General features: G+C 43.9%; 1 protein-coding gene across 1 annotated transcript in view; it reads right to left on the bottom strand.

The window, feature by feature from the left end:
- Nucleotides 1-12,106, bottom strand: part of HOOK3 (hook microtubule tethering protein 3) — a 2,251,851-nt gene that overhangs the window by 769,724 nt on the left and 1,470,021 nt on the right. The gene's annotated exons all lie outside the window — the stretch shown is intronic.

Below are 12,106 nucleotides of genomic sequence, written 5' to 3'. Positions count from 1 at the left end.
CTTTGTTGCCAAACAGGCGGTCCTGGTTTAAGGGAGCATCCAGCAATTTAGCTTTAACAAGATCTGGCAAAGATTGCTCTTTAAGCCAAGCATGCCTTCCAAGTACAGATCCAGTAACAGCAGCCCTGCCAGATGCCTTTAGTGAATCAAAACCACATTGCAAAGTATGTTTTCCAACTTGTTTAGCAGAATGCATTAAATCCTGTAAATCCTTATTTTCAGCACAGTCAGGAATCAACATCATTTTCTGTTTAAGCAATCCAATAATATGCTGCTGATACTTGAACGTATGAAACTGGCAGTTTAAGGCCCTAATGGCCAAGGTTGCAGAAGTGTATACCTACTTACCCCATCTATCCAGCGCCCTGGAATCTCTATCAGAGGGGGTAGGATTTTTGGCAGTAGCAGTCTTAATGCCCTTGGGTCCCAGTGAAATGGTCTCAGGATCCACAGTAGGATTTTTAAAGAGGAACTTGTAAGAGTCAGGAACCCTGTAATATCTATCTGGTTTTCTAGGAGCAGGAGGTAAGGAGTCGGGGGCCAAGCTAGACTCAGAAAAAGCATCATCAACAATGTCCAGAACAGGGGGGATAGCTAAAGGCCTGCGTTGGGGCACGAGTAAGAAATCCCTAAGCCACTTTTTAGAATCAGTGTAATCCTGGCTTTCCCAGCGAAAATGCTCCCTAAGAGTATGCAAGGTTTCACCAAAAGAGAAATCCTCTGGAAGGGAAGCAGAGGGAGAGTCCTCTGCATCAGAATCCTCATAGCTAGATAAGGGTAAATCCTAGTCATCAGAGGAAACAGAAATTTCAGAATCCTGATGAGAAGAATTATAAGCAAATTCAATCCTAGGTCTCTTAGAGAGAGAAGGTTGGCTTCCCCTGATTAAAGTAATAAGGTTTTCAGCCATTCTTATCATTTGTTTTTTAGGCAAATAGGCCTGACCATGCAGTCTGGCCTACAGTTTTCATGGCATGAATCGAGTTCTAGGTCTTGAAGAAGATGGCGCTGGTTTAATATGCAAGTCAGTAGGCCTGAATACACCCTCAGAAGACGGTGCCTGCACAGCAGCTCCGGACTCATTCAAGGTAAAGACATCCGCAGTTGAAGCATCTCGCGGCATACCGGACTCAGTAGAGGCCTGCATATCTGAAGTAGTGGGTAGCGGGTATCAGGGGCTGTGAAAGCGTCTCACTGAGTGCTGGCAAACTGGCAACTAGCTGAAGAGTCGCCGGCAGCTTTGGACCTAGGTGGCCTCTCTCTGTCTTTATCTTTGCATTTTTTCAGAATGTCGGGAATCAGGTGGCTTACCGAAGTCATATCTGGATAATTGAACAAAGTATTGAAATATTTAGAAAGTACAGTTTTGTACCTACCATAAATGTAGATGTCCGAACAGGATAGCATCTGCAGTCATAACAAATGGGTTGTCCTGTCGTCAGGCAGCCCTTCGGTCGGCCGGATTCCAAAGTCTGGGTCCGCTCGCTGATGTCGCACTTCACCCGACGTCATCTCTGCTGGTCTTCGGGTATAAAGGCATCAGCCGACGCCATTTTCCTCAGTGTTTCTTGCCCCAGATGCCAGTTGCCCTCTTGGAAAGCTAAATTTTGGATAAATGCCAATGTTTCCAAAAAAGTAGAAGGCAAACACAAAAAATAAGCATGTATGTACATATATACAAACAAATACACCATAAGAGACTCCTCCCAGCTAGCTAATAGGAGGGTAAATACCCTAGGAGTACCACAGAGAGGAAGGAGGGAGGGTAATCCTGACTGCAGATGCTATCCTGTTCGGACATCTACATTTATGGTAGGTACAAAACTGTACTATGTCCTTCAAGGTAGCATCTGCAGTCATAACAAATGGGTAGAATACCATAGCCAACTAGGGGTGGAGGAAGAAAAATTATGGTGTAGTTAGGATCCCTTGCAGTACAGCAGTGGCAAACCCTGCTCGGGATCTAGAGTATAGAGGTAAATTATAATGCTTGGCAAATGTATGCACGGAGGTCCAAGTAGCCGCCTCAATAATGTCCTTGGTTGCCACTCCTCGTAAGAAAGCTGTGGTAGTGGCTGTAGCCCTTGTAGAATGAGGTCTTATGTTCTGTGGAATTGGTTTTCCATGGTAGGAGTAACAGAATCTTATGCAATTTCCTATCCATTTGGAGATTGTCTGTTTGGAAATTGCTTTTCCTTCCCTTCCTGTTGCATAGGCTACTAAAAGCTGGTCAGTTTTTCTGTTACCTTTGGTTCTGTCCAGGTAGTAGCGTAACTGTCTATGTGCATCCAAGGTATGCAGCAGTCTTTCCCCCCTGTTCTGTGGATTGGGAAAGAAGGTAGGTAGGTGGATTGCCTGGTTTAAAGACACTCTGGATACCACCTTAGGCATAAATGTAGGATTAGTTCTCATGGAGACCCTATCTTGATGGAAGATTAGGAAGGGTTGTACTGCCATTAAGGCCTGTAGTTCAAACCCTCCTTGCTGAAGTAATTGCCAGTAGGAAAGCAGTTTTCCATGATAGGTGTTGAAGTTCTGCTGTTGCTGCTGGTTCAAATGGAGGGAGTGTCAATTTTTCTAGCACAAAGTTCAAGTCCCATGCTGGTAATGGTGGTTTCCTAGGAGGTTTTACATTCTTGATCCCTCTGAGGAACTGCCTGAGTAGAGGATGCGAAAAGACAGGTGGATCGAAGCTGTATTCTGCTGAAATAGCTGATGCATGTATCTTGATGGAGGAATAAGACAGGCCTGTATGTAGAAGCTCTGCCAAGTACTCCAGGATGTTAGCAATATCTATGTTCGACACATCTTTTCCTCTTTCAGTACTCCAAATGACAAACCTTTTCCATTTTCCTGCATAGTTCCTTCTTGTTGAAGGTCTGCGGGCTTCAAGGATAATGTCTTTAACCCTTTGGGATAGGTCTGGGTTAGTTGCTGCTATGTGATGTTCCAGGCAGTCAGTTACAATGTTTTTAGGTTTGGATGCATGATGTTGTAGTTGTTCTGAGTTAACATCAAAGGCATCACGGGTATTGACCACATTCGCCCCCGAGACATGGTCCTCAGCAATGGGTACCAGTGTTGTCTTGGCCAATTCGGAGCTATCAGGATTATCCTTGGACGTTCCTCTTTGATTTTCAGTAGTACCTTGTGCATCAAAGGAAGAGGTGGAAATGCATATGCTGTCAGGCCTTTCCAACTGAAGGATAGAGAGTCCACCTTCCATGCAAGTGGGTGGCATGTTCTTGTGCAGAATTTTTTGAGCTGGTGATTGAGTGGGGATGCGAATAGGTCTATTTGTGGCATTCCCCATTTCTTTGTGATGGCCTTGAAGATGTCCGGGTGTAGCATCCATTCGTGAGCATCCGAGGGAGGTTCTGCTTAACATGTCTGCTAGGGTGTTTTCTTTTCCCGGCACAAACATTGCCTGTAACTGGATGTTGTAGCTCAGAGCCATATTCCAGAGGTCCAGAGTCATTCTGCATAGGGGGTATGAATGACTGCCTCCTTGTTTGTTGATGTACCACATGACTGTGGTGTTGTCTGTTCTTATCATTAAATGGCCTTCTTTGAGGAATGGTCTGAATTTCAGTATTGCTAGTTTTACTGCCAGCATTTCTTTTTGGTTTATGTGCAGGTGCAGCTGGTCTTGAGTCCACAATCCTTGTATGCATTTGTCCAACATGTGCGCCCCCCCAGCCTAGGTCTGAGGCGTCCGTTGTGATGGTTTGGCTTGCTTGAAAGTTGTGGAAGGGTAAGCCTGGGTTTGACTGGCATGCTTGAGCCCACCATAGGAACCCCTGTTTCAGGCATGGGATTAGTGGGATTTCGGTTTCTAAGCTGTGCCTGTGTTGAGACCATAAATTCTTTAGGTACCACTGTAGCTTTCTCATATGCAGTCTGGCATGTGGGACCAAGATTATGCATGATGCCAAGAAGCCCAAGGCCTGCAGTACTTTTCTTGCTGTTAGTTTGTTCTGCTTTGTTAATGCCAAGAAGTAAAGAGGGAGTTGTTTTTGTTTTTCTGCAGTTAGGAATGCCATTTGTTTTACTGTGTCCAAATCCGCACCCAAGAATGTTCTTGTTTGGGATGGTATCAGTCTTGACTTTTGTAAATTGACTGTGTATCCCAGGGCTTGTAGTAAGCAAATGACTCTTTGTAGATCTGTTGTCAGCTTGCTTTTGTTGTCCGCTTGTAACAGGCAGTCGTCCAGGTATGGATAAATTTGTATTCCCTGTAGCCTGCAGTGAGCGATTACTGATGCCAGGCATTTTGTGAATACTCTGGGCGCAGTAGATAAGCCAAAGGGCAATGCTGAGAATTGATAATGCTCTGATCCTGCAAGAAATCTGAGGTATCTTCTGCAATTTGGTCATATGGGGACGTGCAGGTATGCCTCCTTGAGATCTAGAGTTACCAGCCAACACTCCTTGACCAGCATGGGAAGAAGTTGCTGTAGGGTCAGCATTTTGAATTTTGGGACAATGATGTATGTGTTTAAGACGGACAGGTCGAGAATAGGTCTCTAACTTTTCTCTTTTCTTGGTACTAGGAAGAGTCTGGAGTAGAATCCTTTGCCCTGTTCTGTTATTGGTACTCTTTCCACAGCTCTCATCTTTGTTAATTCTGCTATCTGCTTTAGAGCTTCTGTTTTTTGATTTGGAGGTAGATTTGGCATTCCTCTTTTCACTGGTAAGGTGTGGAAGTGGAACCTGTAGCCTTGGTCTATGGTTTGCAAAATCCACTTGTCTTTTGTGATACAGTGCCAATTTTTTTTTTTAAAAAATAAGGCTAACTTTCCGCCTAAAGGTGCTGCTATTTGCTCCCTGGTAGGCGGTGTCAGAGCCAAGTCACTGTGATTGTCCTGTTGTAGTGGCAGTGGTTGTGTCTGTGCTTCGGTTATTGCCTTGCCACTGGCGTCCTCTGTAGGCACCTCCTCTGGATTGATTTCTGCCTCTAGAGCGTCTATTCCTGCCTCTTTGAGATTTTGAGGAATCTGGAAAGGACCAATTTTTGGCAGGCCAGTTCCTGCTAAACCTTGGGGGCTGAACCTGTAAGAAATCCTTAACTGTTTGTACAGATTTTGCCTTTTCTTCCATTGTCTTCATTACTTGCTGAGCAGGTGTACCAAATAGACTGGCCTTATCCATAGGAGCATCTAACAGCTTTGCTTTAACATGATCCGGCAAGACCTGTTCTTTCAACCATGCATGCCTTCTTATCACTGTGCCAGTCATGGCTGATATAAATGAAGCCTCCAGTGTATCATAGCCACATTTTAAAGAATGGTTACTAACCTGTTGGATGTTATTCACCATTTCTAAAACATATTTCTTATCTAAGGAGTCATCAGAGGACAGCTTCTTAGTTAGCTGATCAAGCATAAACTCTTGGTATTGGATCATATGAAACTGACAGTTTAAAGCTCTAGCTGAGAGAGTAGCAGAGGTGTAAACTTTTTTCCCCCATCTCTCTAAGGACCTGGATTCCCTTTCAGAAGGAGTAGGGTTTTTTGCTGAGGTCGAGGCTACTGCCTTAGGCCCCTGGGATATAGTCTCAGGATCTGCAAGTGGGGCCTTGTATAGGTGGTGATGAGTGTCTGGCACCCTGTAAAATCTATCTGGTTTGGCAGGGGCTGGAGGTAAAGTATCAGGAGCAGTGCAAACATCATTAAATGCATCATCCACAACAGGCAGTACTGGAGGTATAGCTAAGGGCCTATGTTGTGGTAAGTGTAGGAATGTCCTAAGCCTTTTTTTTTAATCTGAGAAATCTTGTCCCTGCCATTGGAATTGTTCTCTCATGGCATGTAAGGTTTCCCCAAAGGAAAATTCCTCTGGCGGAGAGGCAGATGGGATGGATTCTTCAGCATCTGAATCTTCATATGTAGACAAAGGAGCCTCTGGCTGGTCTGTAATGTCTGAGTCATCCGCAGAATCATCAGAGGACACTGGCTTGGGGGGCTCTGCTCTGGATCTCTTTTCTGGTGGCTGAGAGGCCCTGTCTGGGTGAGATTGGGATCCCCTAATTAAGGATATTAAATCCTCTGCCAGAGTAAGCATTTGTGAACTAGAAGTGGGCCTGTGTGAGGGGGGCTTAACAGGCACTGATCTAACAGTTTTGGCTGCTTTAGCCCTGGCAAAGGCCTTAATAGACATGGCTGCAGGAGGCCTAGCAGCACCACGTGCTGGGGTAGAGACATCCAAAGGGATGGTGTCTGATAAATCAGTAGGAACCACAGTAGTAGGCAAAATTTCTGAGGCCGATTCAACTAAGGTAGCAGGAGCCTCAGTAGTAGTCATGGATTCGGCTGAAGATTGACCGGTATTCTCGGTTTCGGCCGAAACCGAGACACTCGCTGACTTGCTTAACCGTGGTTTCGGCCGAAACCGCGGACCGCGAGTGTCGGTCTTTTTCTTTGCGTTTTTTAACAATTTGGGTAGTCTGAGGATCCGACGGCATAATGTACGCAAAATCTGAGCCGAAAAACTGTTCAGCAAACTCCGACCGACGCCTAAGCGTTCGTCGGTTGAAGGAAGCACAGGCCGAACAGGCTGCTACGTCGTGGTCTGGGCCTAAGCAAGGCAGACAGTAAGAGTGGAAATCTTTATGAGGTATTTGTTTCCCACAAGTTAAACAGTTATTGACTTTTCTGACATCGGCTGAGGCAAGAAAGAGTCCCCAACGGGTACTTAGCTTTTAGAAGTCTTGAGTAGTATTCGGTAGTAGTAATCTCTGGATCTGACCGACCGGCACTTGCGAACAGCTTCTGCTTGGCCACGCGCAAGAAAGACTGAGGAAAATGGCGTCGGCTGATGCCTTTATACCCAAAGACCAGCAGAGATGACGTCGGGTGAAGTGCGACATCAGCCGAAGCCGGACCCAGACTTTGGAATCCGGCTGACCGAAGGGCTGCCTGACGACAGGACAACCCATTTGTTATGACTGCAGATGCTACCTTGAAGGACATGCATAAATATACAGACGACGAATAGTTTTTTGTTTAAATAAGGCACAAAACCAACAGCGAGGTACGTCGTGGTCAGGGCCTAGGCAAGGAATACAGTATGAATGAAAATCTTTATGAGGTATTTGCTTTCCACAAGAAATACAATTATTGACTTTTACTGACATTGGTTTAGAGCAAGAAAAAGTTTCCCCAACGAGGTACTTAGCTTTAGTTTGAAAACTTCGGTTCTGAAACTCGAAAACGAAAATTTCAGGAGTCGGCCGATAGACACTTGCAAACTGCTTCGGGCACCGCATGGCAAGGAAGACTAATGTAATGGCGTCGGCTGCATGCTTTATACCCCTTACTACCTGACGTCATGGAAGATGAGACAGCAACCGACGCAGGACCCAAGACTTTGATAATCAGGCCGACTGAGGGCTACTGCAAGCAGATAACCCAAATGTGATGACTGCAACAGTGAAACACGAAAAACATCTGGAAGTGGGATCTTTAGTAAGGGCAAGTAGCCAACTACACAGAAAGAAATGGAGTTTGTGGGAACAATACATGAAGAATAATGCTCAGGAGGAGTGAGGCTTAAGGGAAGGCAAGAATTGAGCAATTTATGTAATGCTGGACTGTGCGACAGTTTAAACAAATAAAACATATGTGTAACATAATATATGTAAATAAAAGTACAATTATTTAAGTTGAATTTACCATACTACTAGGTGTCTGAATGATCACTGCTGCAGCAGCCTTTGCAATTTGAGTTACGTTTTGCCAAGGATACAGCAGCCGGCTAGCTTCTGAAGCTTCAGTGCACCTTCCACATGCCAAAGCGTCAAGCAGCCAGAGCTGAGCTGAGCTGACTAAAAGACAAGTTTGGGTGCAAAGCCCTTTAGAGCTTTCCTGCAACAGACAGAGGGAGGCTGAACACTGAAAACATAAGGCTAGGAATAAAAAAAACAAATGTCTACACCCTGGCATAAAAAAAAAAAAAAAAAACAATTGGAGGGAGGGAAGGAGTGGCTACTGCAGGAGTGATCATTCGAGCATTTATTGTTATGGTATGTTCAACTGACATAACTGTAAGCATGTTCTTCATATTGATCACTGCTGCGGTAGCCTTAGCTATATGGGTAGATTACCACAGCTAAGTATATTTGGGAGGTGGAAGAAGGGTCCAGGAGCCCCTGGAGAATGGTCCTAGCAAAGCATAATCTAGACCTACAGAATATCCCAGCTTATACTGCTTTGTAAATATACGTATAGAGGACCAAGTAGCAGCTTCTAGAATACTTCTAGAATGCAGCCCTTTCCAAAAAGCCACAGAAGAAGCCAAAATCCTTGTAGAGTGGACCTTAACCCGGCCTGGAATACATTTGTCATGGAGAGTACAACAAAAGTTAATAGCCTTAAACAACCATTGGGGAAACATGCCTGTTTTGATACTGGCGATTTTTATCTTCACAAGAAATGAACAACTGATCTCATGACTGGAAAGATTTAGCTCTGTTAAGATAGTACCAGAGTTGCTTGTGAACATCCAAGGTATGGAATATACTTTCTTTCCTAAGCCTAAAAATGAGGGCGAAAACAGTGAGATGGATAGCTTGACAAAGTAAACTGATACCACTTTAGGCAAAAAAGAAGGATTCGTTCTCAAAGAAACCCTTTCCTCGTGGAAAATGAGGCAGGACTGACTCACTATAATAGCTTGCAACTCTGATACCCTTCTTTCAAAGATCAGAGCAAGCAATAAAAGTGTTTTCCATGTTACAAACCACAGGTCAGCTAGATTAGCTGGTTCAAATGGAGCAAGTATTAGTTTTTCTAACATAAAATTAAGATCCCAAGGAGGTGCCACCAGTTTACTTGAAAGCCTCTTATGCAAAAACAATTTCAAGGACATTTTGACATGAGACTGCCTTGAAACAGGAGGATCAGTGGGCAGACATGCTGAAATGGGTGAAAAATTAACCATGATAGAGGAATAAGAAAGACCATAGGATAGTACCGAACACAAATATTGCAAAAACAGAGAACAACTAGCCCTGAATGGGTGTTGGTTACGTTGTTGGCACCAAGTAGAAAACCTTTTCCATGTGCTAATACACGACGTTCTAGTAAAAGGCTTTCTTGCCTCCATTAGTACCTGCTTTCAGCAGTCAACTGAAGATGACTGACATTGGGATGTATCAAACACCCTTGTTCTTTCGTGAGTAAATCCATTCTTTGAGGAAACTTGTGGTAATTGCCCCTGGTCTTTTCCAAAACAAGGGAGAACCATGGCTGCCTGGGTCAGAAGGGAGTCACCAAAGATTCCTGCTGAATCTTTGGGAAGTAACCTGAATATTAGTGGAAAGGGATACAGGAACATTCCTGTTCAAAGAAGAGGCATCAGTCTTTCCAGGGATTCTTGCATGGAGTCCTGGAACAAACTTTTGCCAGTTTACTGTTCAAAAAAAATGCAAAGAGGTCTAACTTGAGGAATGCCCCACAGACGGATCAAATCCTGGAAGACCCTCAGGTAATGTTTCTTTTGTGAGAGTCTGCCCTGGTCCTACTCAGTCTGACTGCAAACAATTTTGCTCTGAAAGAATGTAGGATGCCTGTAGTGCGAGATTGTGCTGTGTAGCTATATCCCAAGATACCATGGCTAGTCTGCAAACGGCATATGACCTGGTCCCCCTTGCTTGTTGATCTACCATATAACTGTGGTACTGTCTGTAACCAGTGAAGATGTCCCCAGTACCAAAGATGGTTCAGAGAATTGAGTGCCTTGACAAGGGAATCATCTCCTTGACATTTATGAATCGTGTCTTTCCTTAGTGTCACACACCCCATATACTTTTACCTCTTCTGAAACTGCTCCTTAAGCAAAGTCTGAAGCATCTGTGGTAACTGACTGCTTTGGAGCAGGGAGAGAGAAGTGGAGAGTTTGATTTAAGGATATTAAGAAGTTATGTACTCACCATAAAGTTCTTTGTTTGTTGTCCATCTCGCCTTAATTCTTGCTGGTTGGGCTCTGAACAGAGCATCAGTTCCGATTCAGCCTAATACAAAAGCTTGAGAGCATCCAATGTCTCGAGGCTAACCCCCTATCCCATGATGCTTTGGGTAGAATACTCAGATCTTGTTTGCAAGTGAAAGCACTACTATTATGTACATGTATGTATGTATAAATATATATATATATATATATATATATATATATATATATATATATATAAATATAGTCTAGCTGAAAAAAGAGGAGGAAACCAGAGACTCCACACAAAAAAAAAAACAAAAAAACATATCGGTCTATATATAGATATGTGAATAGCTACCCAATCCTCCAGGAGCAAAGGAGGGGGAAGGAGGGTGGGACGCAAGAATAAAGGTGAGATGGACAACACACACAGGACGTTTTGGTGAGTACATAATCTTTTAATGTTATGTTGTCCTATCTCGCCTTAATTCTTGCTGGTTGGGACAGCATCCCTAGCACCTACATCCTTGGTTGGCTCAGGAAAACAAAGTCTTTAGTACAGTAAATCCAAAGGAAGACCTGTTCCGGGAGGCCACGTCTACTTTGTAATGAGAAAAATGAGAAATAAAGGTATGAGGTCTCACCCATGTGGCAGCTGTGCATATAGAATCCATAGGAAGTTTAGCTTGAAAGGCAGAGGACGTTGAAATTGCTCTTGTGGAATGACCCACTTTTCACAATTCACTTTGCCTGGTAATTGCCTGTCATTAAGGCTGCATGAGAAGAAAATACAGTCTGTGAGCCATTCTGACAGAGTTATTTTAGAAACCGGTAATGCTTTCCTTTTGTCTGAAAAGAAAACAAACATTTGATCTGACTTTCTAAAATCTTTGGTCCAGTGCAAATAGAAGCTTAGTTGTCTGTGTACAACTAGTTGATATAATTTATATTCCGCCTTGTTGGGGAAGAACACTGGCAACTCAATAGATTGATTTAAATGGTTTTCTGAACAAACTTTTAGTAAGAAAAAAAGATTAGTTCTTAAGAACACTCTGTTTTTGTGGAAAACTATATAAGGAGGGCATACAGAAAGCGCTTGAAGTTCAGACTCCCATCTAGCGGAGGTAGTATCTACCAAAAAAAGAGTTTTCCATGATAAAAACTTTATATTGCAGGACGATGCAGGTTCAAATGGTGGCAAGATTAAGGCAGTTAGAACAAAATTTAGGTCCCAAGCGGCTGGAGGTTCACTGACTGGGGGTCTTAGCAGGAAGGCACCTTTCAAAAAGGCCTTGCATAGCTTATGGGACATGACAGACATTCCCATCTCACCAATATGGAAATTAGATGTGGCTGCTAGTTGTACCCTTGATGGTAGTTGCTGCTGTACCTTCGTCAAAAAGTTTGGACAGAAATTCTAGAACTGCTGTGATAGGAGATGTAAAGGGGGTCTAAATTGTGCTCAACAGCCCAGTATGAAAATCTTTTCCATTTACTAGAATACAGTTTTCTTGTCAAAGGTTTGTGGGAAGAGATCAAGATATGTTTAACTGCAGGGGAAAAATAAAAACACCTGGCTATTTGTGGAATAGGAGCAGCTTGTCAACTTGAGGGTCTGGATGGACGGATGAACATTCCAGATGAGTGGGTCAAGAGGTCTGGAACTGGGTCCAGAATCCACAGTTCCACCACGGGATGGGCCCAGAGAAAGGGGAACCAAATTTGTCGAGGCCAGTAAGGAGCAAGGAGTATCATAGTGCTGTTCAATTGGGTTCTGAAGTACTTTGGGTATTAAGGGGAAGGGTGGAGAGGCATAAAGAAGTCCTGGGGGCCAATCGTGTACGAATGCATCCCTTTGGTGACTTCCCCGTGGGGGGGGGGGTGAGGGCAAAGTAGCTGCTGCATTTGGAGTTCATGGACGTGGCAAAAAGGTTGCAGCAAGGCTGGCCCCATTTTAGGAAGATCTCTTCAGAGACTTCTTGTTTCAGGGACCACTCATGAGGCAACAGAATCGCTCTGCTGAGCTTGTCCTCTATCACTTTGGATTTTCCCGGGATGTGCGTTGCTATCAAAAAGCGTTGAGTAAAGATAACCCATTGTGCCTCTCGACATAAGGATACGATTTGGTTCCTCCCTGTTTATGTACCACACTACTGACATGTTGTCTGTTTGACTT

The sequence above is a fragment of the Protopterus annectens genome, chromosome 2.part0 (genome assembly GCF_019279795.1).
Source record: "Protopterus annectens isolate FY-2018-M chromosome 2.part0, PAN1.0, whole genome shotgun sequence".
Lineage (NCBI taxonomy): Eukaryota > Metazoa > Chordata > Ceratodontiformes > Protopteridae > Protopterus > Protopterus annectens.
Note: the sequence above shows the minus strand (reverse complement) of the source record. Positions and strands in the feature narration are given on the sequence as shown.